Source organism: Bos grunniens, chromosome 1 (assembly GCF_055505025.1).
Source record: "Bos grunniens cultivar Pamir isolate PY7600 chromosome 1, Bosgru_T2T1.0, whole genome shotgun sequence".
In the NCBI taxonomy this organism is placed as follows: Eukaryota; Metazoa; Chordata; class Mammalia; order Artiodactyla; family Bovidae; genus Bos; species Bos grunniens.
The window spans coordinates 51,946,237-51,952,309 of NC_141165.1; the positions used below are offsets into that span (position 1 = coordinate 51,946,237).

General features: G+C 33.9%; 1 pseudogene; it reads right to left on the reverse strand.

The window, feature by feature from the left end:
• Positions 1–493: 493 nt before the first annotated feature.
• Positions 494–591, reverse strand: LOC147379446 (U6 spliceosomal RNA; annotated as a pseudogene).
• Between the last annotated feature and the right edge of the window lie 5,482 nt (positions 592–6,073).

A 6,073-nucleotide genomic window follows, 5' to 3' on the forward strand; every position in this document is an offset into this window, starting at 1 on the left:
ATCTTACCATTTCGTGACTTCTAGGTCACTCTGGCATCATTTTGGCAGAATGAGAAGAAAGAGCGCAGATCATTAATGAGATGTCAGGGAGTTGGGCCCAGAGTTGGCCTTTATCCCTTCCACTCATGTTGCATTGTCCTGCTTGCATGCAGCAGGATTTAGGTATGGTGTATGGTGGTCTTATCATCTTTCCAGGAAGATATTTAAATGATTTGGTAAATTTGTAACATTATTTAAGCTAATGCTTACATTTACAGACCATACTGTATAAAAACTAATTGTATTTTTTGCTTAGATGCTGAGTTGTGTCTGACTCTTGTGACCTCATGGACTATATCCCACCAGATTCCTCTGTCCATCGAAATTCCCAGGCAAACATACTGGAATGGGTTGCAATTTCCTTCTCCAGGGGGTCTTCCAGACCCAGGGATTGATCCCATGTCTTCTGTTTGGCAGGCGAATTCTTTATCATGAGGGTTACTTGGGAAGCCGCCAAAATATGCAGGGCTTCACGAATTTGCCTGTCATCCTTGTACAGGGGCCATGCTAATCTCTGTATCACTCCAGTTTTATAATATGTCCTTTTAGCACTTCAATAATCCTCTGCACTGTGAGATGCTCAGACTCTTAAAGGTGTGCAGAGATGACAGTCATTTTTTCCATCTTACACTCACTGCAAGGGGAATATTTATTATTACTCTTTGAATTCTTTCTGTTTTACTGAAAAATTTCAGTAATTATTAAGGGAAGCATTGGCAACAATAAGATTTTTTAATGGTATAAATCTGATTTTTAAGAGTTTAACAGAACACAGTAGCAGAAGAGATACAAAATAAGCTAAAATACAATGTGATATGCCAAGGGGGTAGTGTTTTCTAAAGAGACTGATTAATAATAAGACCTAGTGGCTGTGCTTGCTTATTCATTCATGCTTTTACATGTGAAATTCTCTCTTGCTGAAAGGAAGATATTTATTAATTTAATTCATAATTACCCAGTGCTATTAGAAGTTAGAAGGAAAAAATTAAATAGAATGTAATCCATGTAGAATCAATATAGAAAGAAAACCCTTGTGGGGTGAAAGTAAAATCATTTGATGATAATTGTACCTTATAAAAGCAAAACTTTAATGATGAAATTGAAATGGATTAGACATAGAGAACTTTTAAAAGCAGAGATGATTAAAAACAGAGATTAGTAGCTATTACATGTTTCTCCCCAACCCCAACTGGACATAAAGAACTGAGGGTAGATCTGCATACGTTAAATCTTGGTGCTTTGATCATATCTAAAAAGCCCTCAAAAAGATTCTGAGTCAAATTTTAAACTTAGGTCTAACGTAATAATTTAAGCATTTCTTTAGCAATCTCATATTACTATGTGCAAAGTGTAGCTGAAGTTAGATTTTAATTAGCCAGGTATAATAAATTACTATATTTCTGTACATATATATTTTGGATTTTACTTCTCTTTATACTTACAACTATTGTTAATTTTATTGTATAAATGAAAAGGCTATGGTTCAGAGTTCAAATGATTCATGGTTAGTCACAGAATCAAAAAAGAGAAAACTGGGATCAGATATTACACCTCTTAACTGTTAATCTAGTTCTCAGTCTTCTATCTGCAAGTCTTAAAATATGAGGAATTTCTATACTTTATCACTGACTGCTCTCATTGGACAGTGAATTTATATGGGGGTACCTTTCTTTTCATGACTATGCTTTGTAGTGATGAACTCAGCTTCATATCAAATGGACCTTATCCAATAATACTAATAATATATTACATGAGTCATATAATGAATATCACTGTATATTATATATGAAAGTTGTTAAGACTAAATCCTAAGAATTCTCATCACAAGAAAAAAATATTTAAAAAAATTTGTATCTATGTTAGGTAATGGATATTCACCAAACTTACTGTGGTAATCATTTCATAATGTCTGTAAGTAAAATCATTATGCCATACACTTTAAGCTTAAACAATCAGCCTTGTCTCAAAAGCTGAACAAACCAAAGAAAAGCTTAAAAACAATCATATAAAGACGTATTTTTTTTTCTTTTGCTCAACTGATTGGCCTAACATACTTTAAAAGAAGTACTCTCATCTTAATTTTACAGCAACATATCAGATATTAGATCATTTGATATTAGATTCACATAGTTCAGTACAGCATCTGAAACACACCAGAAAACTACAGGGCAAATTATTCGTGATGGGACTATCCTACATAATAGGGATAATAATAAACTACAACCTGTATAAAAATGTTTTCCTTTTTTTAAATTTTATTTTATTTTTAAACGACAATATTGTATTGGTTTTGCCAACATTGAAATTAATCAACCACAGGTATACATGTGCTCCCCATCCTGAACCCTCTGCCCTCCTCCCTCCCCATACCATCCCTCTGGGTCATTCCAGTGCACCAGCCCCAAGCATCCAGTATTGTGCATCGAACCTGGACTGGCAACTTGTTCCATATATGATATTATACGTATTTCAATGCCATTCTCCCAAATCATCCCACCCTCTCCCTCTCCCATAAAGTCCAAAAGACTGTTCTATACATCAGTGTCTCTTTTGCTGTCTTGTATACAGGGTTATTGTTACCATCTTTCTAAATTCCATATATATGCATTAGTATACTGTATTGGTGTTTTTCCTTCTGGCTTACTTCACTCTGTATAATAGGCTCCAGTTTCATCCACCTCATTAGAACTGATTCAAATGTATTCTTTTTAATGGCTGAGTAATACTCCATTGTGTATATGTACCACTGCTTTGTTATCCATTCATCTGCTGATGGACATCTAGGTTGCTTCCATGTCCTGGCTATTATAAACAGTGCTGCGATGAACATTGGGGTACACGTGTCTCTTTCCCTTCTGGTTTCCTCAGTGTGTATGCCCAGCAGTGGGATTGCTGGATCATAAGGCAGTTCTATTTCCAGTTTTTTAAGGAATCTCCACACTGTTCTCAATAGTGGCTCTACTAGGTTGCATTCCCACCAACAGTGTAAGAGGGTTCCCTTTTCTCCATACCCTCTCCAGCATTTATTGCTTGCAGACTTTCGGATCGCAGCCATTCTGACTGGCGTAAAATGGTTCCTCATAGTGGTTTTGATTTGCATTTCTCTGATAATGAGTGATGTTGAATATCTTTTCATGTGTTTGTTAGCCATCTGTATGTAAAATGGTAAATGGTAAAAATGTTTTCCTAAAATGGTAAATGGTAAAAATGTTTTCCTAAAACCAACTAATGGTATTACCTAGCCTTAAATGTCATGCAATATATGTCTAGATACTCCCTACCCCAATAAATAATTTCTTTGCTTTCACTAAAATTTGTTTGAGGTTGATTTCCAAATAAGTGAGAAAATAAAAAAACATCTACAGCTCATTAAAAGGAATGAGCTTCAAAAACATGCTGCATTGAATAGGGACTGACCCAAAAGAGGCATGGAAAGGAAATTAGTCTTTTCAAGAAATTGAATGAACAAAGCAATTCATTAGAAAAAATGCAGTCATTAAAAAGGCATTTTTGAATGTATTCCTTGCTTGTTGCTCATTTGTTGTGTATTAAAGTTTTTTATTTTTTTAATGGACTGATTACTGACAATGACCATGTCTGCCATTTAAAAATCAGATCAGATGTTTTACTGTTGTATGCAAATCCCGTGTTGAGTGATCTAATATCTGATCTGCTGCTGTAAAAATTAGGATGAGAGAGTACCTCTTTTAAAGCATGCCAAGCAAATCAGTTGCGCCAAAGAAGATGATCATATTTTCTGAAACCAAGCCAAACATTTCTTGGGCATATTTGTAGATGAGCTGTGCTTCTGTTTTCATTTAAGCTGAATGGTCATCCATGTGTGAGGAAATAAATTTGAAAGTTAACTGAATGTTCTGGCTCATCTTTCAAAGTATCTCCTGCATCATCTGGACTTCTAAATTTATTCCATCACGCATGGATGGCTGGGCTCTCCAAATAAAGTTGGCAAGAGGCAATTCTTTTATGTTTGTGTTAATCTCAACTCACTGAGAAGGCCACTGCTTTTGTCAGAATGTTATTGCACCACCCACTTTTGATTTCAGCAATTGCTTCTTCACTCTCAAGTTCTTGTCCAGATACTTTCTTCTTAACAGATAACGATTACTGTTCTTAAAAAAGCAGAATAGGCAAATGTATTAGATTATACTAGTGTGAAAAGTAAAGTTTTGACATGTTCATAAACAAAATAACCTCAGAAATATTATATCTAAAGGCTTACCTTTCCTTCTGCCCCATAACACATACACACACACACACACACACACACAGAATACTAATATTGGGGGACTTAAATCTGAATTTCTTTTTTTACCATCTAAGCAGGATAATAATGAAGATTATCAAATTAGCTCATGCTAATTAGCAAGTTATGTTTGGAAAAATACCTATAGAATTAGCCCAATGTTCACTGTTCATCGTCTGATTTAAAAATATTGTGGTAAGAATGATTAACATATTTACTCTCAAAAATTTTGAAGTTTATATACAGTACATTATTATTGACTGAAGGTACAGTGCTGTAAAGTGGAACTCTAGGGTTTACTCATCTTGCTTAACTGAAACTTTATGTCTGTTGATAGAAACTCTCTACTTCCCTTTACCCCCAGCCCCTGGAAACCCCTGTTCCATATTCTGATTCTGTGAGTTTGACTGTTTTAGATACCTTATATAAATGAAATTATACAGTATTGGTCTTTCTGTGACCGGCTTATGTCACCTACCATAATATCCTTTAGGTTCATCCAAAATGGGATATAAACATAAAATGGAATACCATTCTAAGAATGATTGTATTTTAATTTGTATGGTGTGTCTTCTATTAGAATTGAAAGATACACCAAAAGGATGTGGGCAGAGCATGTTATTTCCATCCCACATATTTAACTTCAGTGAATGTAGTATTTTCACCTTGTAATTGTGTTGAGTGATGGAAATGCGTTTAATATTTGTGTTATTTTAAACATGGAGAAAATGTACACTTCTTATAATAAAATTTGAGTTCTTAATTTTACTAGGTAAAACCTGCATCTTAAAAGATATATAGTGCTTTTCAATTACTGAATGTTAGAAATGGATATATTGATACAAAAATAGTATGTAAAATACAGTGCATAAAAGTCAACTTTCTAGTGAGGAAATAATACAGCATAAGTTGCCTGATATAATAGCTTGTCTAACTGACTTATGTTAACTTGATTTTAAGAGAATCTTGATGCAACTTTTAAAGTGCATAAAATTATAACTACCCTTGACTGTTAAAAAAAATCCAGTTTATCATTATAAATCTGTTTTCACAAATGAGTCAAGCCCTTCCTTTCAACATTTTGCCCTAAGAATTACCTTGATTCCATAGAAATTAGTGACTGTACTCTAAAGAGTTTGGTCCTGGCATAGTATTTCTTTCTATAAGTGGGTTTGTAAAAATATTGCAGGATAGTCAATTATAATGAATTTCTATTTGTAGTACCAATAAAAGCATACTACTGCATTGGTAACAATTTTTTTTTTACCATGAAACTCTGCACTGTAATACATTTGGTTTCAGTGATTTCTATTTTGTAAAAACATTTTTCTGAGAGCTTCAAGAGACCATGTTAAAATAACATTATGGTTTATAACACTAAAAAATGACAAAGTAAAGGAAATTGACTCGAAGCCTTAAATTTTACTTACATTTACTTATATTACCTTTATATTTAGGTAATTAAAGCCTGTTTTCTATCATTATAGTGTTATAATTTTGGTGATAGAATAGAGTAGGGAGAGTATTTAAATAGAATAGAGTAGGGAGAGTATTTAAAGAAGGAGAGGATAAGTAAGAGTAATTGCTCTTTCTATTTTGAAAAATATTAAAGAGTGATGTTTATATTTTAAAAATGTTCTCTGATGGTAAAGAATCTGCCTGCAATGCAAGAGACCTGGGTTCAATCCCTGGGTCAGGAAGATCCCCTGGAGAAATGAATGGCAACCCACTCCAGTATTTTTGCCTGGAGAATCCCATGGACAGAGGAGG